Raw genomic sequence first — 26,490 nt, forward strand, 5'->3', positions numbered from 1 at the left:
GAAGTGTGACGCCTAATTGTTTTTGCTTGTCCAATGACTGCTTAAAGGTTTACAAATTGAGGTCCATTAGCCGAAACAATTACCTTCAGTAATCTATAGCTGGCAAACATACTACACATCACCTCAACTGTTGCTTTAGCAGTAGTAGTAGTCATTAGCCTGATTTCTTTGGCACATAAAAGTCTCTGAGCGTTTTCAAAATGTCAGCTAGTAGTGTTTCAGACGGTCTTTTTGGTGCCAATAAATCTGTGAGGAATGAAATGGGCTTTGCACCTACCATAGACAGAAAATGTGTTGTGTGTTGTTTGCTTTCTTCAATTCCGCTGGCTTATTGTGCAAAGTGCTCTTCATAGCCTCTACAAAACACAGACCTGATTCTGTGCTGAACACCGCCATCATCTCTCTCTCTCTTTAACGATCGCTTTTCAGCCTGGTGCTTCGTTGCCAAATTGTTGTCACTGGGCGGACACCTGGAATTTCTGAGCTGAGGAAGAAACCACGTTATAACAAACTGAAGTTTATTAACAGACTCTATGAACATGATGCACCTCATAGCGTGTACACAAGCACACACACCTCACGTCACATGCCACCATAGCTCTACTTTTTTTTAATACATACACATCAAAGATTATGTCAAGATATTTGTCTTTATATTTGTTTTTTATATACTTTTTAAATGATCTTTAATACGCTACAAATAGCTTAAAATTAAACTGATGAAAAAAGGACATGCAGTCTTCAAAGGATAAATTCATAGTTCACTTCTGGCAATAATGTTCTTTATGTGTTGTGCTTAGGGATGGTATGGATGTCCAACAGGAAGTAGATTTACTTTCAAACCAAAAAAATTCATAGTCTGGATTTATTGGTGAGCACACCAGAGAGGATAAAGTAAACAATAATCTCTGGTAATGTAGTACTTGTTTGGAATGAAGACTTGTTTATTCTCAGCCCATTTGATGCTCCATGTAGTTACCGTATGAACATGAACCTCCAACTCCCTACAACCTAATCTGAAAGAAGTGGGCACTTATAATAACAAAATGTAACTCATGAATGTGAAAATTACATATTAGGTCATCATTAAAACTTTCTTGGTAGACAGATCATAATTCATGATGTCATCACTTACAGTTTCCTATTTCCACCCTTTCTCTCTTTTAATCTGTACACATTTCCACTTGCAGTACTGTTTCCTTTCCACTCTCTAACGCTGCACTACTGTGTGGTCCTCTTACTGCCGTCTCACGTTTTCCTAAAAGTAATTCTATCGTCCGATTGTCCAATTATTACAAATTTGCTCCCAGTTTCGAAACTATTTTAGCCTCCAAAGTTTGCCACTGGTTTCACCTATTAATTGTAGTCCTATATCCCCCTGGATCCATTAATTATTATTTTTTCTGATTATGTGAATTCTTCTTCTATAGCTGGTGAGTCTAATCATTAGGATGTCCTTATAATTGTGGCTTGATCTTGATCAAAAGTGTATTGAGTACAAGTATGTGCACTGTGTATACATAATTTATATTAATGTTTGCTGATATAAACGATTGTGATTATAGTTAGTTAGTTAGGTAGTTAGTTTCTAAACTGTGATTCAAACTTTCTTCTGTACATAATTGACATACACTTTATAATTATGTATTGAGGGGTTTTTTTTGCCCACACTCTGAGTGTGGGGAAAAAATGTTTTTATTCTCCTGTATCTTTATCCTTTTATTATTATAAAAGTTCAATGAACAGATCAAGCAAAAAAAGAAAGAAAGAATGAAAATGACTGAAATAAATAAATAATAATAAATGACTGAAAGTTTCATAGTGTTATTGGAGTCTCCCTCCCTATATGGTAAACATTCTCCTTACAGAAAGCTTCAGCATTACAGTAGTTCTATATATTCAGTATTTCTTTACATCACTGCATTTAAACATTACATTACATTACATCACTGCATTTAAAATGTTTAAGGTGAGGCTAAAATGATTATAGTTTGCCATATACTTTGATTTAACTGTTTTTAGTAGACGATAATCAGAAAGAGGACATTCTTAAAAAAGAGATATTTGATTTGAAACCTGAACTGCTATCAGGTCCATGCTGAACACCTTCTGACCAATCCAAATCAAGTATAAATTTTAATGAAATACTGCACATAATTATCAAATAAAAGTCTATCCAGCTGTTATCCAAAAGTCTCTAATAATGTTTCTCTTAAGTGTTTTAATTAAAATCCATATTTTGGTGTGATTTATACACATTGATTTGTCCATCATGACTCTTGGAGGCCTTATTATGTCCATTTTATGATGAAACAGGAAAAGACTTCAAAAGAAATCATCTGTCATTTTCTGATCATGTTAAATATCAACACAACTAGACTGAAATATACAGGTAAGATATGCAACTAATTGTAACCTGAACAGTGCAAGATATAAACTGATATCTACTGGTTTCCTGTCAGGGTTGTGGACTGTTTTCTGGCCACTAGAGGTCCCCACTGCCTTTTTGTTGGTGTCCAGTCTCTGTCATTATGTCTAATAGGTGTCACCTGTGCTTTGTTTAGGTTTGTGTATTTAAGTCACATGCTTGATTCACAAGTAACAGATGAATATTGTTTTCAAATAATGGCTCTATAATTAATCGCTTGTTATAATACTACTTCAAATCAGATCAAATAAATAAATAATACAATGCAGATGTTATATTTCTCTGATCCACCAGTGTGTCTCCACATCCTTATTTGACAAGAAAAAAGGTCATTATATATTTACACCACACTGTCTGGGAGCCAAAGTCAAAACATTGCATGCAAAGGACTGGCTTACATGGAAATCTGGTGACCAGCTAGAAGGAAAGATGCTTCCCTTCTTCATAATCTTCATGAATGTGTCCTTTGAGTGGTACAAACCATGGAGTGGCTGCAAACATATTCTATTCAATTCAATTCAATTCAATTAATTTTTATTTGTATAGCGCTTTTAACAATGAACATTGTCTCAAAGCAGCTTTACAGAACATAAGAAACAAAAAACATAGTGTAAAAAGTCCTAGATATTAGACAAAATCATCCCTAGTGAGCAAGCCTGTGGCAAGGAAAAACTCCCTTAGATGGTATGAAGAAGAAACCTTAAGAGGAACCAGACTCTAAAGGGATCCCATCCTCATTTGGGTGACACCGGAGAGTGTGATTATAAATTATTCTAAACACCGAAGAGTGTGATATGAACAATGTCCTTTCTGCAGTTATGTACAGTCTACAGTAAAATGTAAAATGTTAGTGTGTGTGTTAATTAGGAGGTTGTTGTCGTCCTCAAAGTCCACATAGGGCTGGCAGCGTTGCTTTGATATACCCAAATCCTCATGAAGCAGAATCCAGCTGAGGTTCACACATTGCAAACTTGTTATCCAAACCCTGGTGTCTACCTGACCACAACATCTCTCTGACAGCTTTTCCTCCATATTTAGAGCTGATGCTGCTTTGAACTCTAAAGTTTCTTCCTCATGGTGCGTTAGTTCCTAAGTCTCATCTATGAACTGATCACTTGATCACCTTTGTGAATTAACTTGAACATGTAAAATTAAAATCACATCTTGAGCTTCACTTGTTATCAGATTATTTGGCATTACAACAACACCAGATCATTATACAGATTTAACAGGTTTAGACTGTTGACTAGAAAGTATTTGCTTGTGAGAAGAAAACAGTGGAATTACTTCTGAACAAGGTTTCAGCAGATGGAGAATTTCTACAGTGTAATTATGAGAAATAAATGAGAAATGCTTATGATGTGTTATAAAAAAAAAAAGACACTGTAGACACATGAATATTGAACAAAAAAATAATTTATTAACTATTTATAACTATTTACAAGCAATGATGAACTTTACACTTATTACAGATATTAATATATTTTATACCACAACAAAATGCCAGAATCTAATTGGAATAAGGTGTGCATTATTTTAAAATATTTTAGTATGATTCCTTACTTAGCATTATTTTAGTAGCATTTATTATACGCTAATATTAATATTAATTATTTCCATAATAAAAGCGCATTCACAGGGACGAGTATGCCAGATATAATCAGAGACTATGAATGAATTTAAAAACTGATTATCGTTTAATAAAGTGTTGACAATTTTTTATGAAATGCTTATGTAACATTAATGTTTAATAAATGAAACATTGCTATCATTGGCAAGTCGCTGTGGTATAAATATCTTAATAAACTCTAAACTTGGGGGTGGGAGTACACTACATTTGTATAACTTATTACATTTTTAAGATTAAGATTTTTTTATTATTTACATATTTACAGCAATGTATAATTTAACAACAAATCAACAACAGAACAATAAAAAAAAACCTTAATAATCTAAAAATCCTAAACATTTAACAAAATCAAAATGCATATGAAAAATACAAAAACCAGTAGACATTTTATTTTAACTAGATGTCATAACTACTTCAATGATGCCACAATTATATCACTGAAATGGTTTACATTTATAGATTATACTAGAGATAAGACTAATGCTGAAATCTAGGGGTGAAATACTTACCACAAATACTTACCACAGATACATACCTTACATCATGAATACGAGGTGATGAACATGAGGTGAAGACTGAGCTTTTTAAAGTTACATCTCGCTCACGTAAAAACTTACAAAACTCCTGGGGAATTGGACGTGCCTCCCAATGAACTCCACCTCCCCATCAGATTCCACACGCTACCGTCTACTCAGAGGGGCTACTTGATAGCCATCCTCTTCGTTCCTCCTCCTCCTTATGCCCCGGCGTCGGAAAGGCATCATCATTGTGGCAGGAACATAGTCCATATCATCCACAATGATATTGATTTCATAATACAGCAGTAATTGATATCTTGTCAATGGTAAGGTCCTGACAGGGGATGGACTCCTAACAGGGGATGGGGTCCTGAGAGGAAAGAGGCCTCTCACAGGTGGGGATGGGCTTCTATCAGGGGACAGGTTCCTCGTTGACACCTCATGTTCACCACCATCTCCAGCTTCATTTTGCTGAGCAGGTTGTTGTCGTCCTCGTTAGCGCTGAGCTCTCTGTTGTAGTTGAGCTCATCTTGTGGAAACACAAACGTCTCCCTGTGTCAAAGAAGATGAACAGACAATGAAACACATCTAATAACATCTCATAAAAGGAAGCAGAAAACCTTATTTTAATAGCACTGAGTATGTTTTGTAAAGCAGGAAAGCCTCATTGTCAAAAAAAGAAGTATTTACACAAGTTATATTGCTGTAATCTTCCTATAACAGTGCATTAAAAACTCAGTATTTACATTTTAGCTGCATTTATAGGTGTTATACAGGGCTCTTCCAGTATCACGGCTTCACTGTTAGTCACACTGTGCACTTATTTCAATGCTTAAAAATATCTTCCCCCAAAAAATGCAGATTAAAATACATTTCTATTACAGTCTATTACTTTAGCAGTTTCTTACTCCAGTGGTTCACATCCCCTTTGAGTCCAATTGTGTCTCCTCTCAAAAATTCGCCCTTTATCGTAAATGACACTACTCCTAACTATTTTATTCACGACAGCTAGAAACAAAACCTTGCTGAACAGAACTGAAACAAACAGCTTGATATTTTTGCCTAAGCTGCACTCTACATTGCCACACTAGCTCCATTTATTTGTACCGATTGGTTTTGTTCAGCTAGCTGCCTTTCCTCACAGCCCCTTTCTCTCTCCGCTTTAACAACTCGACAAACACGGACAAATGAAAAATCCTTAAAACAATAAGTTACTTCATGTTATTGTAAGTATTTTAACTTATTCTATTCACTCCATCAAAAAAAAACTATGAACACTGAAAAACAATTACTTAGCTACATGCTAACTAGCCGTCTAGCTAATCTTTGCTAACACTCCTCGGCTTGACTTAGTAAACTTTAGCAAACGTTAAGTAAACATTGGGACTTTTATGAAAAGCTGATGTTAACATATCTGAAAAAATGAACACTGTTTTCTTCTTCCCTGCTCGTTTCACTGGAGTCTGCCGTTTTGTCCGCTAGCTTTAGCATACTGATCGTGTACGTAAAGCGATTAGCCGAACAGAATTTCTCAAAACCATCTAATCATATAAAACGATATTCCTGATTGCGGTTTTTTGTAATAACGCGGTGTTTAAAAGACTTTATACTTAAGTGAAAAAGAGGAAACTCAGTAACTCATCGTTCCAGGGGTCGTACAGTCCGCTCCATCCGGGCTCGGGATCCACATCCTGGTGCTGAGGCTCGGCTCCTCCCCTGAAGTTCATCATCGCTGCGCTGTAGAGTCGGTGTAGGAGTCAAATACAGAGAAATCCGAAACAGGAGTGTAGCAAAAATGCCAAAAGATAATCCAAATCCTGCGACCTTCAGAACCAGTATAAACCAGCACTAACTAGTATAAACCAGTATAAACCAGCACTAACTGGTATAAACCAGTATAAACCAGCACTAACTGGTATAAACCAGTATAAACCAGCACTAACTGGTATAAACCAGTATAAACCAGCACTAACTGGTAACAACAAGAGTCAATAATGAATAAATAATAATAATCATAATCATAATAATAAGCTGAAATGTAAATGAAGCGTAGCTGAAGTTTAAGGCAGCATGTAGCTGTACAGTTAGAATTCAAGCTGTAGGACCAGTTTAAAGACAATACGACCTTAAAAAAAAAAAAACCTCCTGTTTACGGCATCTACCGAAAACCTCCGAGAAAAACCGAACTGTACGGAAACCAGGAAGTGAAGTCCGTAAAAATGCATTTACAAATTATATATTTTATAATTTGCTCCTGCTGAACACACTCAGTCTCCTCAAGGTAGGATGATCTTTATCCTTTAATGCCACACTGTTTCTACAATATATCATGTTAAAGTGACAGTGTTACAGTCTAATGTTATGTAGCACACAAGACACCTCATGTTGCTGTGAATTAGCCTAATGCTAGTTACCGTGCTAGCGAACCTGGCTACTGGTTTAAACTACACAATAAAATCATTAAGCTCGGTTTAAGAATTTATTTTATTTCCACAATGAAATATTTACCCCATTAGAAGTGCATTCTTAACAACCCCTTCTCCTGGTTTTAATAAAATAAATCGTGCTTAGCTTTGTGATTCAGCAGCTAGCGCGCTAACGGACTTTAGCCGATTTTTAGCGATTTCAATGACAGTGTAATATTTGGACTAATCATATCTACCGAGAAAACTTGTATATTTGTTGTAATTATTTAACACTTTATTGATTATATTAATGTGAATATGATATTTCTCCTAATAATAGTTCACCTGCTAGTGAACATGCTGCTGCTTTAAATTACACACTAAAATCCTGAACCGAGTTGATGAGCTCGAGTAACGAGAATTTAGTTTATTTCCACAATATAATATTTACCCATTTAAAAGGTGACTTTTCACACCCCTGAGTACTGGTTTTATTATATATTTTATTATAGTACTAAATCATGACTAGACTAGTGATTTAGTCAGGTCTAAAGGACTTAGTTACAGATGTATGTTATCTACCTAGAGAACTTCGCTAATCATTTCATTTACACAATTAGCATCATGCTAGTTATCGTGATAGCGAACTCGGCGACTGGTTTAAATGACACAATAAAATCCTTAAGCTTGGTCAAGAATTTATTTTATTTCCACAATGAAATATTTCCCCTGTTACTAGGTCACTTTTAACAACCATGACTACTGGTTTTACACTAAATCATGATTAGCCTTGTGATCCGCTAGCTAGTGCGCTAGCGGACTTTAGCCGATTTAAATTACACTGTAATAGTTGGACTAATTATATCTACATGTCTATTTGTTGTAATTAGTACACATTTTATCGGTAAATATAATATAAATATAATGTTTAGCCTAATGTTAGTTAAGCTGCTAGTGAACTTGGCTGTTGTTTTACATTACACACTAAAATCCTGAACGAGTTGATGAGCTTGACCAACGAGAATTTCATTTATTTCCACAATATAATACTCATCCCCATTAAAAAGTCACTTTTAACAACCCTGACTACTGGTTTTATACTAAATCATACTTAGACTACTGATTAATCAGCTCTCGCGCTAAAGGGCATTGTTACAGATGTACACCGATCAGCCATAACATTATGACCACGGACAGGTGCCGTGAATAAGACTGATGATCTCCTCATCATGGCACCTGTTAGTGTGTGGGATATATTAGGCAGCAGGTGAACATTTTGTCCTCATAGTTGACGTGTTAAAAGCAGGAAAAATGGGAAAGTGTAAAGATTTGAGTGAGTTTGACAAATGGTGATGGCTGCACGACTGGATCAGAGCATCTCCAAAACTGCAGCTCTTGTGGGATGTTCCCGGTCTGCAGTGATCAGTATCTATCAAAAGTGGTCCAAAGAAGGAACAGAGGTGAACCGGTGACAGGGTCACGGGCGGCCAAGGCTCACTGATGCACGTGGAGAATGAAGGCTGGCCCATGTGGTCCGATCCACAAGACGAGCTACTGTTGCCCAAATTGCTGAAGAAGTTAATGCTGGTTCTGACAGAAAGGTGTCCGAATACAAAGTAAATCACGGTTTGTTAATTATGGGACTGCATAGTCAGGGCGCCCATGTTGACCCCTGTGCACCACTGAAAGCACCAACAATGGGCATGTGAGCATCAGAACTGGACCACGAAGCAATGGAAGAAGGTGACCTGGTCTGATACATCAAGTTTAATTTAACATCGCGTGGATGGACGGGTGTGTGTGCACATGGCACCAGGATTCACTATGGGAAGAGGGCAAGCTGGCGGAGGCAGTGTCATGCTTTGGGCAATGTTCTGCTGGGAAACCTTTTGGTCCTGCCATCCATATGGATGTTGCTTTGACATGAACCACCTACCTAAGCATTGTTGCAGGCCATCTACACCCTTTCGTGGTAACGGTATTTCCTGATGTCTGTGGCCTCTTTCAGCAGGATAATGCACTGTGCCCCAAAGCAAAAATGGATCAGGAATGGCTTGATGACCACAACAATGAGAATGAAGTGTTGACTTGGCTTTCAAATTCCCCAGATCTCAATCCAATCGAGCATCTGTGGGATGTGCTGGACAAACAAGTCCAATCCATGGAGGCCCCACCTCGCAACTTACAGGACTTAAAGGACCTGCTGCTAACATCTTGGTGCCAGATACCACAGCACACCTTCAGGGATCTAGTGGAGTCCATGCCTCGACAGGTCAGGGCTGTTTTGGCAGCAAAAAGGGGACCAACGGCATATTAGGCAGGTGGTCATAATGTTATGGCTGAGCGGTGTATGGTATCTACCTAGAGAAGTTCACTAATCATTTCATTTACACAATATCATAGTGAGTATAAAGGTTTTAATAATTATACAGTATAATATTTTTTATAGATTTGGGTGGTGGACTGGGGCAGGAGGTTTTAGAGAGTTTAATCAGGTCACATGTACAGTGAATTTACACAATCTGACTGCTACAATTTTTCTGTTTCTTCCCAAGTTAACTAATTATCAAACTTGCTGCTTTATTAACTTTTATGCATTAATAGGAAAGTTTGATATTGTGTAATTGAAGAGTCATAATTCTGAGTCACAGAAAAATAATCTATTGCAGAGCCTGTGGATGTGCTGGAGGAATCAGCAGATACTCCCTCTGTCCTCCAGGTATGTGTCAGTTAAATAGTAATATTTTAACTTCATTTAAAACCTACAGGCCACTTTTGTCTAAGTGTGTGTGTCTGTGTGTGTCTGTGTGTGTCTGTGTGTGTCTGTGTGTGTTTGTGTGTGTCTGTGTGTGTTTGTGTGTGTGTGTTGAGGTCATTGAGCCAATCCAGCAGCTGCTGCCCACCGAACCACACGAAGAACCTTCAGCTGTCATTCTGGTAAGAAAATCCTTCATTTATTTACGAAAGCCAATCAATGGATTTTACAAGGTTGTTTTTACTGTAAAGAATGTTAGTATAAATCTGATATGATAAGAAGCACTTATGATCTTCATGCTTTACATTTCACAGCCGCTCGATGCTGATGAGCCGGACAGTGCCTGCCATGATGTTCAGTGTGTGTCTGTAGTCTCCTCCCTCTCCCAGGTATTCTACCCTGCTGTAACTGAGATACAAACACACAAACATCCTTCTTTACAAGATCTAATGTTAAGTTTTGTTTCTCTATTTCTGGCCAGTGGACATAAGCAGAGACATCATTGGAATGATGAGGGGTCCAGAGAGTCGGCTCTGCTGGTTTGAAAGCGCAGAGACACACTGCTTGACTCGCGAGGTAATCACAGTCTTTATTACTCTGATGAAGAGAATGGACATTTTTGAACTGACATGATTTTTAGAAGAGCACTTTTGTGAAATGTGGTTGTAGATCTTGAGTTTCATCTAATTGTCTTTTACAGGGATTCCCTTATTATACCAGTGATAAGGAGAGTTTCACTGGCATTCAGGTAAGGGATTATTCATTGTGGCATCACAAAATGTTATGAACTGCAGTGACTAATTGTGTTTGTGTGTTTTAAGTTTGTTGAGCCGAACATCCAGCTGCTGCCCACAGAACAACCTCAAGACCCTTCACCTGTTTTTCTGGTAACCAAAGCTTTCATTTATTTACTAAAGCTGATGACTGGATTTTACAAGGTTGTTTTTATTGTAAGTGACAGAATATTAGTATGAAACTGCTGTGATCAGAAGCACTCACGATCTTCCTGCTCTACTTTTCACAGCCGCTCGATGCTGGTGAGCTGATCAGCGCTTGGCGTAATATTCAGTTCCTCTCTGCACAGGCCTCCATCTCCCAGTTAAAGGTATTCTACAGTGCAGCAGCTGAGATACAAACACACAAACACCCTTCTTTACAAGTTCTAATGTTCTAATTTGTTTCTCTATTTTCAGTCAGTGGAAATTAAAACATACTTCCTGGGGATGATAAGGGGCCCACAGAGCCGTCTTTGTTGGTTTAAATCCACCAAGACGAGCAGCTTGAATCACATGGTAATCACAGACGTAATTACTCTGAGGAAGAGAATTGACCTTGATGATTATTAGACGCTCACGTTTGTGAAATAGATCTTGAGTTTCAGCTTTTTGTCATTTGCAGGGATTCCCTTATGAGTCCTCCATAGAGGACTGTTTCACTGGCATACAGGTAAGGGATTATTCGTTGTGGCATCACAAAACTTTTGTTAATTGCAGTGACTAATTGTGTTCACTTTAATTTGTTCTCTTAAGGCTGAATCTGGGAGGGTTACAGAGTTCATCTCCTGTAACCGAATGGAGACATCATTCATCGTGCCACATTATTTTGTGGTAAATTTATTGCACTGTCATGAAGTGTATCTTGTAGTTAGTAACTTTTAGAATTTTGTCAGTTGTGCTTTTATTTGTCTTCAGTGTGGATATTTTTTTATTGAACAGCAAACCACTACAACGGTAACCTGCACTTTGCTGTATGTGGCTGAAGATGGACAGATATTCACCTCCACTTGGGACTATGATCACAACGACTGTGAGGTAATTCAGACTTTCAGACCTGATGTGTATCTACATATGCTGCTATTCCCCTGATTCAGATACTGTAAAATTTACTGTTTGAGTTTTAATGATTTAATGATTTGGCTTGCAGGAGAATGAGGAGCGCCTTAACCCAGAGGAGTTGGAGGTGCCCTTTATTTGGTACGATACTCTTCACTCTTTAATGATGTAACAGTGTATTCTATGTTTAATATACACTAAACATTTACATCTCTTGTTTCTTAGCTGCCATCTTTCAGACAGAGGGGTGACTGAAATCGGCCTGAAGGTGCCCTTGCTTCGTGAGGCGTTTGCTGTGAGTAAAACCTTTATTCAGCTGCTGTTACTGCGCAGGTAAAGTCCACTCTGCTTTAACTTTTATATTGTGTGCTGTCTTATATTCAGACTCTGCTTGCCAGCATCCACAACCAGAACTTCTTGTTCATGGTTGGAAAGAAGATCGTCATGCGACTGGCAGCAGCTAACAACCAGGTGACTTCAGAATGATGAAAGGCTGTATCATTTTTGTGATGGAAATAATTTCAGTTTCTCAGCCATAGCCAAAGTGAGTTACAGAGATTTTTTCGTTTGCTTTAACAGGATACAGTTGGTGTGCAGTTGGCCTACGAGGCCCTGATTCGATTCCTGAGGATGCCTTCCAATCAGGAATCGATTAAAGCAGAGCTCAGCTCCTGTGTAAGCTAATAAACGCTTGTGTGAAATGACAGATGTTTAAAGATAAAAGATTTTGCTAATATAGAAAACAGGACTCCAATATGTAAAGCTAATTTATTTTTGTATCTTTTCTACTCTGTGCAGGACCACCACTACAACTTCCTGGATGTTTTTTTTGAGCTGATTTTCTTCAGCTATTTTATAAATGGCTCAAAACCTCAGCCAGTAAGTGTCTTATCAGGAGATTTCTAAGCAATGTTTGAGTTTCAGAACATGGTCTATTTGATCTGGGTTTCTTTTTCCATATTTTTTAAACCTGATAAGACATGGCATTAATGAAGCTTGTCTTTCTTTCCCAAAGTTTAAGGGAGGATTCTTGGAGCGCCTGCTTGCGCTCTTCAGCATGTGGGACGTGGACGTGTGGGAGCCTGCAGCAGAGCTGTACTTCACAGTGCTTATTGTAAGTGTTGAATATCTTCTGATGCCACGATACACAAATTCTCAGGATTGTATCTTAAACTCAGTGACACTATGTTAGATGTGTGTGTAATTTGTCAATAGGATTACCTTACAGAGCTTGCTGAAGTACTCAGCCTCTGGAGCTCTACAGTGACCCAGCAGCCTTAGCCACCACAGTTCAGCGACTCCTCAAGCTGCACGTCCAGCTGATGATGGACATTTTGGAGGAGCTCTGAGCAATGTCTTTCCCCTTACCCACTTCATCTTTTCTTCCTCTGTTTCATTTCATGTTCTTTTCTCTCACTTCTTTTTCCTACATTGCTCAGGCTCCACACGTAAGTATAAATTAATTTTATTTCTCTTTTTGATCAACTTAATATTTAAAAAATCTCTTTTCTTTCCTACAGGTTTGTACAGTGAACCCCAGGACCTGAAGAAGGGCTTAACCTTAGCGTTTAAGATCCCTCATTCCTTAATAATCATCCCTTATTAATCTATCCCTCTGTTCCTTTCCCACTCCCCCTATTCCCATCAATAGCCTATCGATTGTAAATACATATATAGAATTGTTTAGAAATAAACTTATTTGTATACTTCTTATAGACTTTGCTTAAATAAATGTTTATATTTGTTCCTATTGCGGTCTCATTCTCATTATTTTTAGCCATCAGTATATGTATAAAAGTTTCCTTTAAACGCAACACAAACTGAATTTTTCACTCATATACAGATCATTTTTACAGAATTTCACAACCTTTAAATGGTTTACTAAAATGTGAAAAATAACAAATATATATTTGTTATTATATTATATATTATATGCAGTGTTAAAAGTAATGCGTTACAATATTGTGTTACTCCCTAAAAAAGTAACAAATTGCATTACTTAGTTATTTTTTATAAAAAGTAGTTACGTTACTTTTGCGATACTTTTTCTTAAATTCGACCAGTAGACTCGTTCATTTTTCATTTTATACACATAGAAACTTATATGTGTTACATTACAAAGTAAACTCACAGTCCAAGTTAATAAAGACATTAAAGAGTGCAATATAGTCTTCCTAAAGTCATTCTAAAATTAGATCAATGAGCAAATGTTTTCTTCAGGTCTGCCTCCATTTCTATATATGCCTTGTCCAAAAAGCTTGTAAAGGTTTTGCGATCGGAGAGCACGGCCCCTGTCCATTTCCCTGATTTTGCTGATGACAGTGAAGAATGGCTGCATCTCCTCAACAATAAATGCACTAACCAATTTATTGAGTTCAGCCAAACTAATTGTTTTACCTGGTGGTGAACTGAAATCTAGTTTTTGTTGTTCAGCAGTAGGTGGGGTATATTAATACTGACATACATGGTTTGTTTATGTAAACTAATGTTAAATAATATCATTTAAGGGGACCATAATATAAAGCATTATTGATTGAGACATTTCCCATATGAGTAACATAGTTATTCTACCATAATTTAAATCATATCTAAGGCTGGGTTTGATTAGGAGTGGGATTATTAGATAGATGAATTCAGACCCTCACTGTGAAACATCACCCCCTGGACACAGGTGGACACAGCGTCCCTCATTTATTCCAAGTGTAGGGTCATTTGAGTTCAGACACCATTAGTCAGGTGTGACAGCATTAATCATACTGCAGAATTACTCTTCACTAAACAGCTTATGAGACAGATACCCCCTGCTGAAGAAATCTGTTTGCTTCACTTTTGTTCAGTCAGAATTCTTCAAATCTGTATTTGGCATACATTTCATAAACCTGTTGTATTTTGCTGACATTTTAGGTCAGAAATTAAATAATTTCATGCTCAAGGGCAGGGAATAAAAAATATGATAAGGATAATTTAAGACAAATAATAGGTACTTGTGTACTGGAAGATCCCAGACCCAGATAAATTATTTCCTCTTGAAATCCATCTGTTTTAGTCCAGTATTTTCCCAGACCACTGCAACTATTACTACATAATAAAACACCAGCTGCAAACAAGTGGAGTATATTTTACAGCAGCTATCAGTAAAAGTTATTTTATAGTGGGTTGATTAGCCTCTCACTCATTTTGATCACTGTTCAAAATCATGTTTTTTTTCTTGGGCTTATGACCCAGGGACAGGTTTGCAGAAAATTACATACTTGTTTAGCATGTCTAGAAAGCAGCCATAATTTTTTTCTAATACCTAAACCAGTAAAAACCAGCACTAGACTGGTATAAACAGGTATAAACCAGCACTTACTGGTATACTAACTAACTATAGTAACTATAACTAACTTAAAACCTATCTATACCCTTTTGCCAGATCAAAAGTTCAGAAATATGAGGTGTGTCTGGGTTTATTTAATGTCCAGAGAATGCTCTCATGGAAGATCATGTCTGATTATTTCTTAAGGCTTCATCCAGAATCTATTCAGCTTCTGTTTCTGTTGACATGTGAGTCAGAATATAAAACACTCTTACGGCTGACAAGTGCATGAATTCTACACACTGTCTCAACACGGTAGTTTATAAAGATTTAGGTCACAACAGAAGATGATTTTTACCTATTCATATTGTAAAGACTGAGCTTTATGGAACTACAGTGATTGGTACAAGCCTCTGAAATGGCATGTTCTATTAAATATCTACACCAATACGAAGGTCATTGGAAATACCAAGATTGTGTGCACATGTGCATGTGTACGCATGTTTGTCTAGACATGCTGGATGGGAGAGTATGTGATGATAGGATGATATATTTTAGTTTGTAGTGTTTCAGTTACAACTCCATCACCATATCACACAAAAATAATAATAAACATCATTTATTTAGAGTAAGCGCTCTGTGTGCTGCCATTGTCCAGTATAAAGTCCATTATGATTAACTCCTGTTAATAAGAAGAATATGAACAATAAAATAAATACAACACAGGACAGCTGTTCTAACTGTTAGATAAGCTTCATTTGAACTCCACTGATCAAAATGTTTGCTTACAGTTGCCTTTTAGTCCTACTGCCAACATGATTTTTCCATTTTCAGACAGTTCACATTTATCTATGACAAGAAGCAAGATATGCCACAAATGATCTAAAACCACACCATCAGACTGAGCTTTGTCCAGCAACTTCCATGTACATTAGTGTCTTAAAAATCAATTTCAGCCACAGCAGTGTCAGAGCTTGAGATGCATTTCCTCAAAACACCTGGAATCAGTTATAAATGTTGCCTGCACAGACAAAACAAGGACATTTTAAGACACATTGAGGCCATTTCTGTCATAAATGAACACACTTAAATTAATACACTAGCCTTCAAAATAAGGAATGTACAAAACAGAAAAGAAATATATAAAGGTGAACACTTTATAGCCTTGCTAAGGCCATAATAAAATATATAGTGGCGTCCAAATGTCTGAGACCACTAGTAAAAAGCTTCTTTTTGGCATTCTTTTTTTCTAATTTAATACATTAATTTGTTTTATAGATTATATTATTTGACAACAACTTGAAGTGAAATCTTTGAAATTTATGCAAGATGCCTTTCTGAATTTCTAGCATTTAGCATGTTGCCTTTTTTGCTTTAAATGAGTGTGTGCATTTGAGCTGCATGGACACTACAAGTTTATGCAAAACCTTACAAGCCATTTTAGATCAAATGCATCAGTGTGTCACTTGAACACATTCTTCAGTAAAAAAGATCAGACATGAGGAAAATCTGACCTTTAAATAGACACCTAGAAAGAGTACAGAATCTTAAATTAACTATTGTTTACTTTCTATATTTTAAATAGGAAAAAATGCAGTTGAAGAAAAATCCCAGAATATTAATGTGGTCACAGAATTTTGGACTTTTTTTTTCAGTGGACATAATCAATCACATTACAAATATTTATGTGAGTAATAAACCATATAAACATACTGTGATAACACTTTACATTAAGGCTCTGTTAACTTACTTTATTTACTGCATTAGTTAACATTAAAGAAATGCTTATATGAAAGCTGATACATTCTTTATACAGTGAGGGAAAAAATTATTTTATCCCCTGCTGATTTTGTACGTTTGCCAACTAACAAAGAAATGATCAGTCTGTAATTTTAATGGTAGGTGTATTTGAACAGTGAGAGGCAGAATAACAACAAAAAATATACAGAAAAACGCATTTCAGAAAAGTTCTACATTGATTTGCATTTTAATGAGTGAAATAAGTATTTGATCCCCTATCAATCAGAAAGATTTCTGGCTCCCAGGTGTCTTTTATACAGGTAAGGAGCTGAGATTACAATAGGAGCACTCTCGGGGAGTGCTCTTAATCTCAGCTCCTTAACTGTATGAAAGATACCGTCACAGAAGGAAGCAATCAATCAGATTCCAAACTCTCCATCATGGTCAAGACCAAAGAGCTGTCCATGGATGTCAGGGACAAGATTGTAGACCTACACAAGGCTGGAATGAGCTACAAGACCATCGCCAAGCAGCTTGGTGAGAAGGTGACAACAGTTGGTGCGATTATTCCCAAATGGAAGAAACACAAAAGGACTGTCAATCTTCCTCGGTCTGGGGCTCCATGCAAGATCTCACCTCATGGAGTTTCAATGATCATGAGAATGGCGAGGAATCAGCCCAGAATTACACTGGAGGATTTTGTCAATGATCTCAAGGCAGCTGGGACCATAGTCACCAAGAAAACAATTGGTAACACACTATGCTGTGAAAGACTGAAATCCTGCAGTGCCCGCAAGGTCCGCCTGCTAAAGAAAGCACATGTACAGGCTCATCTGAAGTTTGCCAGTGAACATCTGAATGATTCAGAGGAGAACTGGGTGAAGGTGTTGTGGTCAAATGAGACCAAAATCCAGCTCTTTGGCATCAACTCAAATCGCCGTGTTTGGAGGAGGAGGAATGCTGCCTATGACCCCAAGTACACCATCCCCAGGTGACAGGACAACTGCACCGCATCAAAGGGACGATGGACGGGGCCATGTACCGTTAAATCTTGGATGAGAACCTCCTTCCCTCAGCAGGGGATTGAAAATGGGTCATGGATGGATATTCCAGCCTGACAATGACCCAAAACACAGCCAAGGCAACAAAGGAGTGGTTCAAAAAGAAGCACATTAAGGTCCTGTAGTGGCCTAGCCAGTCTCCAGACCTTAATCCCATAGAAAATCTGTGGAGGGAGCTGAAGGGTCAGCCACAAAACCTTAATGACTTGGAGAGGATCTGCAAAGAGGAGTGGGCCCAAATTCCTTGAGATGTGAGATGTGTGCAAACCTGGTGGCCAACTACAAGAAATGTCTGACGTCTGTGATTGCCAACAAGGGTTTGCCACCAAGTACTAAGTCATGTTTTGCAAAGGGGTCAAATACTTATTTCACTCAATAAAATGCAAATCAATGTATATCTTTTTTGAAATGTGTTTTTCTGGATTTTTTTGTTGTTATTCTGTCTCTCACTGTTCAGATAAACCTACCATTAAAATTACAGACTGATCATTTCTTTGTCAGTGGGCAAACGTACAAAATCAGCAGGGGATCAAATAATTTTTTCCCTCACTGTAACAGATCACCTTAGACCCTGAATCTCTTCTTGGAGCTGGATTTGATTTGTATTGTGAAATGTGAACTGACAGAAACTTCTTAACAATTACTGGTATACTTATGAAGAACAATTTACTTTAAAATAAATAACAGAACTGTAAGATGGGAATAATGAGGATTTAAGTGTTTTAAACCTAAATGCCAGAATCTCTTCACAGAGCTTTAACTATGCGGTATTTCAAGATAATCACAGCCACATACAGTGTGATGAGATGAAATAATAATTCTCTTGGACTCAAGGTCTAAGACACATGTATGACATTCACTGTGCTGATGAGACTAAGCATGCAGGGAGGGGCTATGGGTAACAGTGGGGGTAAGTACACACATGGGTAGAGTGTAAGTATAAGAGTATAGGGTATAAATACTGAAATCACAAAAAAAGTACATCCAAAATGAAAATAAGACATTATAGAAAACACAGGGTCCAAAGCTTTAAAGTGCAGTAATGCTTATAAAAGTAACCTGAGATGAATGAAATTTAAAGTGACACAGTGAGGTGTTAAGTCAGTAGCCTGTGTTATTCCTGCTGCCACCTCTGTATGATGGCCTTCTGCCTCTTTAAACAGCTGAGCACACAGACCGTCAGCCAAATATGGCAATTCTGTAAACTTTTACATTCATCCTGAAGGAAATTTCAGAGTGCTTTAAGTGAAGGAAAGTGCAGGGACAGGCCTTGTTTTCTTTCCACATCCTCCAGCTGAAATTAATCACCAGACCTAACTTATAAACACTGATTCAGATGTCTGAAACTGAAGTGTTTAAAAAAGAAAAGAAAAGAAAAGAAAAGCTATTTATTATATCAAGAAGTACAAGTATAAAAACACATTTCATTCAAGTCATTTAATTCATTTATTATTTTTATTTCATTAAGTGGTTACAGGCTGGTCTTCTTGTGAAAGTATATAAAGAGACTTAATGCATTACTTCTATACTCTGTGGTACCTGTTAGTAAGTCTCCTGTATTAGGTCAATTCCTAATTCCTAGTTCTAGGTTTCTAGGTCGAAACCTAGAACTACCTCATCAAGTAAGAATGTCACTTTTGAGAAGTTTTTCTCTGCTGACCAGACACAAGGAGTGAGTTTTGACCAGTACCTTGCGGAACTGCACACACTAAGTAAGACTTGTGAAATTGGAGATTTTAGAGACTCAGTGGTGAGGGACAAAATAGTCTGTGGGATTCCTGATAATGGTCTCAGGGAAAGACTGTTATGTGAAGCAGCTCTGACACTGGAGAAAGCAGTCAATATGTGTAGACCTAAAGTTAACTACAGCTAGTAGTTAGTGTAAGTGACCTTTCATCTGAGGGTTTCATCAGTTTTCAAGATTATAACACAGAAGCAGTCACCCACACGTTACACAGCATACAGATCAGAAGAGTGAATGTCAGAATGAATTTACTGAATGTCATGACTTTCTGCTGGAAAGCTTTAAAAAGGTCTGTTTGCAGGTCCGAAACCGGAGACAGTGGCTGATTTCTGGAGAATGGTTTGGGAGCGCAAATCTGCCACCATAGTCATGCTGACTAACATAAGAGAGAGAAAAGAGGTAAAACACATAAATATAGCACACAGTTTGCTCTGGAAATGCTTGTAAAAGTTAAATGGTTTTGAATCTGCATGTGTTTCTAGGAAAAATGCTGTCAGTACTGGCCAGAGCAGGGCTGCTGGCTGTACGGATGTGTGAGGGTGTCTGTGGAGGATGTAACGGTGCTGGTTGACTACACTATCCAGAAGTTCTGTGTGCAATATGTAAGTCTGAAATAAACAAATGAACAGAAGAATAAACAATGCAGAATTGCAAGTATATATACCATACACTGGCTCATGGTGATTTGTGAGGAATTTCATATATATAATGTAAACATAAATATGCTAATTCAGGCTAATTCCAGAAACAAACAATGTGATTTCTGTGGCATTTCACACTGACACTGTGGACTATATGTGTGTATGTGATGTAGCACTAAATGTGATGCCCTCTTTTATGTTTTAATCAACATGCTGGAGAGCTTCAATGTCTTTTTAGCCACTTCACTTTACTTAGCATTTTGCACAACATTTCTTATAGCACAACTTGCGGTTCCCCTCTAAACTGTCCAGACGCACACACACACACACCCGGAACCAAAATCACATGTAATCATTCATAACATCACATCTTCCCCACTTTAAAAGTAAAGCACTATCTTTGGAATTCTTTACTTCTATTACTAACTTTTATGCAAAAAACAACTTTTTTTTCTTTTATCTAACAGTAACACAATAGTTGCAGTTTAACTGTGAGATATTACAATCAACCTTTTTTCTTTTTCAACTACCCCAGTCCTTGAAATATTTAACAAATTTCAATAAGCCTTTCAGGAGGTCTAATAGGTCATTTTGGTCTGCAAGACATCACAGGAGAGACATTATTGTTGCAGATTTTGCCTCCACATCTTCAACATTTACTCTTTGGGGTCTTCATTCTTTGCCGCTTTTGCTTTGCAAAATGTGTTTTGCTCCTCTTTTTTAATGGCCTGCACTGCAGCATCTTCTCTATGTAGTTCCTTGGCTTGTGCACAAGTTATTTCAGCAGGTCTACACATATTGACTGATTTCTCCAGTGTCAGAGCTAGTTCACATTACAGTCTTTCCCTGAGACCATTATCAGGAATCCCACAGACTATTTTGTCCCCCACCATTGAGTCTCTAAAATCTCCAAATTTCAATATTTCATTGTGGAAATAAATACTGTGACCTCTACTACTCTACTACTCTGATCTCATGGAAAACCAGAAAACAGCCAACAGTAGAATTATCTACTTGCGAAGCAGAATACATGTCCTTATCATCAGCCATTCAGGAATGTATCTACTTAGAGCAGCTACTCAAAGGTATGGATACATACCAATACGCACAAACAGAAGTGTATGAAGACAAGCAGAGGTACAATAGCAATAGCCAGGAACCCAGTTTACAGGCAAAGGTGCAAGCACATTGACATCAAGTACCACTTTATAAAGGAATCTATGAATGATGGCAAGATAATCTTGGAATACTGTCCTACAGAGCAAATGGTTGCTGACATTATGACAAAGCCAGCCACTAAGCTAAAGTTAAAGAGGTTTGCTCGAGACATGTTTGGTACTTAAAAGTGTAAAAGGTTTATGTTTACATCGTTTATGTGAAAGAGAAGCCTTATTTGTTATTTTGTTTTCAGGTAACTTAATAAGCCAAGAGCAAGTGTGGGTGTTAAGTATTGCACTCTTTCTCGTTAGATTACGGCATCAGCCGAACTACTCTTGTTTTATTGAATGTATTACGGTTCATTTGGGTGTGATGTCATTACGTTATACAATGCACTCTATGTAAAATGTTTATAGTGTTAATGTCGGATGTACAGAGCCGATGCTTGTTCATGTTTATTAATAAATGTTCCAAAGAAGTAATGAGACGTGTAACGTTTTGTTTGTTTTCATACACGTGTTCAAGCCCATTCAAATCCATTTTAAAACAAATGAGACAAGTCTTTAAAGAGCAAATGGTGGCATATAAAATAAGAGCTGTGTCTGTGCTTATGGTATCTGTCTGCATCTCAGTCTGTCCATAAGCTGAGGTGTTACAAACAGCAGAACTGATTACTGGAAGAGTTTAAGAGTGAACAGATATTTAGAGACTTTTCCAAGACAGAATATGAGTCAATCCAACTTGAATAAATGCTATTATTTATTGAATGACATTTAATAAAACCAAGGCATTGAGACTCAATAACTCTCCAGTAAACAGAAACAAATGACCACAACCAAAAATCCAGACATTACTCATGGCACTGAATATACATTTTACAAAAAGCTCTCTTTTCAATATTAATATCATTTATCTTCAATAAAATATCAATTATAATGCAATAAATCGATACAAACATGAAAGAAAGTTTACAAATAGGAATAAAAAATCCATATAAAATTTTGCACCAGTTATAAAAGAGTAAGCCTGAATTAAACAATGGTACATAAACAATCTGAGTCCAAGGAGTGAAAAAAGCAGTATTAGAGATTTTGAGACCAAAACAAATAAAAAGAACAAATAATCACTGAATACAAAACACAACTAGATGAAATATTGAGAAATATACAACGACGACTTTTTCTGGATTCACTGCTATGGCCATGAAACTATGGTCTGAACCTTTTGCGTCAGTAAGTATTCTGTACATTTCTAAGTAATCAGATTTGGGGAAAACAATGGAAAAAGACCAAGAATGACTTTGCTATGGCTTCACAGCTGCAGCTTGAACAGTTCAACAAACAAGTCCAACAAACTCAGCTCCAGTAACAAAACTATGAAAGTGCATAGATAACTGTTAACTTTTTTATAAACAGCAGCCAAGATTAAACATCCAGCTTCAGAAGCTTATTCTTCAATGACTGCACTCTTGCAGTACACTGAGAGCCAAGGTGCATAAATAATGTCTGGGTCACCTCGAAGGTATATTTCTTCGGGTACGCAATGTTAAGTGCATAAATGATACCAAAAAGTAAAGCAAATGCATTTAGCAGGTCATCAACATCATCAAGCACAATTTTCTCTTCCAGCACCACAGCTATACTTCTTGTGTTTGGGTTGGTTATTGCCACATCTTCAACAAAACTGAGGATATCTACTTTGAGTCCCTTAGTGCAGGTTTCCTTCTGGACTGTGTCCTACAGAGACAACAAACTATGGGTCAAAATCAATACAGGACAAAAATAAGAAAAAGAAGAAGTGTCTTGCTCAAGGGTACAATCAAGGAAGCTATGTTTTGTGCTGGGACTTGAACACACAACCTTCTTATCAGAGACTCAAAGCCATCACTACAGCTAGCTTGCACTGCTTCACTGGAATCTTTAAGTGCCATTAATTCAGTGGGAGAAATAGCTGAATCAATGCAAACTAGTTATGGTGTTGCTCTGGCATGGTTGTAATGGCTCAGTGACAGAAGGCTTGATCAGAAGGTTGTGTTCAAATACCAGCACACTTCCAAGCAGCATTGGTTGAGTAAGACCCTTATCTTTCAGCTTAGTTGTATCCTACATCAGTCAAATGAGCAAGTGTGCTGGGTTATGTGTCATTTTATGCAACATTAAGATATTACAGCACTTTACTGACGACCCAAATTGGCAGTCAACTGCTGTAAAATTTAGAGCGTTTTGGTTTCTTATGTTCACTAATCATTAAAATATTTAATACACTTACATTTTTGTTTTAAGGCGAGTCGTTTGGGTTGTAGTCTATACACTCCCAATACCACATTCTGAATGCACTTAAAATGCAGTTTGAGAAAGGATAGCATTCTCACAAACTTCTCCACAGGCCAGCCATGTTAGACATGACGGATAAGATAAAAAATATTACCAGATACGTTCTCAGTAGATTGTCCCCCTTTTCTCTCAGAAACAAGGGAAGGCCACAAAGTGCTGCAGATTTCCTGTGTGTCAGGACAGCAGTGGTCTAAAACACAAATAGGAAGCAGGAAAAACATGGACAAAGTAAATGGCTTTTACTACAGCTAACATTTGTAGTATGCAGTTATGTTTTCTAAAACCTCACAATCTGAAGTAAACTGATGTTGTTACCCGTTCATCAAGTCTGTCTAGGAGTATTTGAATTTCTCCTCCCAAGGCTCCACTTCTTGATCTATAGAGCTTGATCAATCGTGGTGCAAGTGAGTCCAAGGAACTAAGAAAAATCTGCCTGAGATCAACTCGAGTAACTCTGTAGAATTCTGCATATATCTGCAAAAAATATAAACAGTTCAAATTCGCTACCCTAATGTTATGTTTGGGGATGAAAACATGCACTAAAGTAAACTGCTGTAAAAATATATCAGATGTTTTTTTTTTTCAACTTTTGTTTGCATAAATCTGTTAATCAACCTCAGTTCTGATCAAAACTACTAAATGTTCAAAAACATCCAGGATTTTAACTCTTTAATTGCCAAGTTCATAAATGATGTCACTGATTTGGGAAAAAAACAATATATAAAGTGATGGTGGACTGGAGATTTTTTTACTTTTTATCACAGTCTTGGACATGTCAAAGATTAGTAACAACATTAGCTTTGATGCATTTTTAGTTTTTTTTTGCAGCATCAGATTAAATTTTTTCTCCCTAATTTACTGTTGGTGGCTGTTTTTGCCCCATAGACTTCCATTATAACCACATTTTTTGTCTGCACAGCCATGACACTATATAATCATGCATTCTTGATTGTTGCTGGTTTTCCCTGTTGGGAAGAGGTAAAATTTGTGATTTTTACTGTTGATGACCAAGTGGCACCATTAACCCTTTAGATAGGCCTGAGCAAAGAAAGCTTAGTTTCTGGCTTTTGTGTGTGTGTGAGAAAGTGAGAGAGACCACCCAACCTGGTGCAGAACACCATGGTCACGAGTTACATTCCGAAACATTTATGTTCATAAATCTGATGCAGAGTAGATTTTTTACAGAAAAAATGGAAAAGTGTATCGCTGAAGGATTTTAAGGTAGTTTCAAACTGGCTTTACCATCAAGAAAAGACAAGCATTTCATACACAGGCCATACATAGGTTTAGTCTGTACTTCTCACCATCCAAAGGCCACAGGTGCAGAAATACACTTACTTTGTTTTTGTGTATTCCATGTAGTTGTGAGAGCTGAGGTACATATTTTGATTTTCTCAGACACATTAAGGTTAGTGTGCAAAGGTCTCTCTCTAACTTTCACACACACACACACACACACACACACCACACACACACACACACACACACACACATTATAATATGCTTATATACTCCATATAATTCCATATAAAAAAGCCAGAAACTAAGCTTTCTTTGCACAGGCCTATCTAAAGGGTTAATGGTGCCACTTGTCAACAGTAAAAATCACAAATTTTACCTCTTCCCAACAGGGAAAACCAGCAACAATCAAGAATGCATGATTATATAGTGTCATGTGGTGTCATAGTCAGCTTTTATGTCATGTGACAAGCTATCCCAGTAACTGAATGCAGCACCTGCCAATCTTGAAGGAATCTTTGGCAAGCTGAGGTTTGTCCATACCTGAGGTCTCATACTTGAAAACGACGAGCCCATAGAGAAAAGCTTTCATTGCCATGTCCAGTGAAGTCTGGATGTAAAACAGCTTTGAAGTGCACTTGTGGGGTTGTTACATGTTCCTCCACCATGTCTGAAAAGAGTAGGAAGTGTTTTATCAGTTCAATCCAGCAAAGTCTTTTATCGCAATGCTGTCTCCTTTTGTGTTCAGACTATGTGCAGTTGTCGAAGTCCGCCACAGGAGGGAGTAACACACACGGGTCAGAAAACGGAGCACTGGTCAATCCTGGCAATAGGACAACTTCTAATAGCTGACTTCAGGTGTCTTCTTTTACCTTTTTTCTGAAATAAAATAAAAGAAACAGACTGAAGATGAAATGAAAACATCGAAAGTGGTCTAAAGTTATAAATAGTCCGTCAGAACACAGTCCATGTAATTGAAACAGCAGGTAAAGCACATTCTCTGGACATCAAATAAACCCAGACACACCTCATATTTCTGCCCTTTTCATCTGACAAAAGGGTATAGATAGATTTTAAGTTAGTTATAGTTAGTGCTGGTTTATACTGGTTAGTACTGGTTGATACTGGTTAATACCAGTTAGTGCTGGTTTATACTGGTTTATACTTGTTTATACCAGTTAGTGCTGGTTTATACTGATTTATACCAGTTACTATTAGTTTATACTGGCTTACACCGGTTTATACTGGTTAGTACTGGTTTATACAACCTTATACCGGTTTATACTGGTTAGTGTGGGTTTATACTGGTTTATACCAGTTAATACTGGTTTATACCATTTAGTGCTGGTTTATACTGGTTTATACAAGTTAGTGCTAGTTTATACTGGCTTATACCAGTTAGTGCTAGTTTATACTGGTTTATACCAGTTTGTGCTAGTTTATACAGGTTTATACCGGTTTAGTGCTGGTTTATACCAGTTAGTGCTGGTTTATACTGGTTTAGGTATTAGAAAAAAATTATGGCTGCTTTCTAGACGTGCTAAACAAGTATGTAATTTTCTGCAAACCTGTCCCTGGGTCATAAGCCAAAAAAAACATGATTTTGAACAGTGACCAAAATTAGTGAGAGTCTAATCAACCCACTATAAAATAACTTTTACTGATAGCTGCTGTAAAATATACTCCACTTGTTTGCAGCTGGTGTTTT

At 37.2% G+C, this 26,490-nt stretch overlaps 1 long non-coding RNA gene across 1 annotated transcript; it reads left to right on the forward strand.

Moving 5' to 3' along the window:
- The first annotated feature begins 11,450 nt into the window (after positions 1-11,450).
- On the forward strand, positions 11,451-11,852 carry LOC131359247 (uncharacterized). The gene is made up of 3 exons (XR_009205765.1): positions 11,451-11,547; positions 11,660-11,709; positions 11,794-11,852. It is a non-coding gene; the product is annotated as an uncharacterized LOC131359247 (long non-coding RNA).
- Positions 11,853-26,490: the final 14,638 nt, after the last annotated feature.

Source organism: Hemibagrus wyckioides, linkage group LG09 (assembly GCF_019097595.1).
Source record: "Hemibagrus wyckioides isolate EC202008001 linkage group LG09, SWU_Hwy_1.0, whole genome shotgun sequence".
Lineage (NCBI taxonomy): Eukaryota > Metazoa > Chordata > Actinopteri > Siluriformes > Bagridae > Hemibagrus > Hemibagrus wyckioides.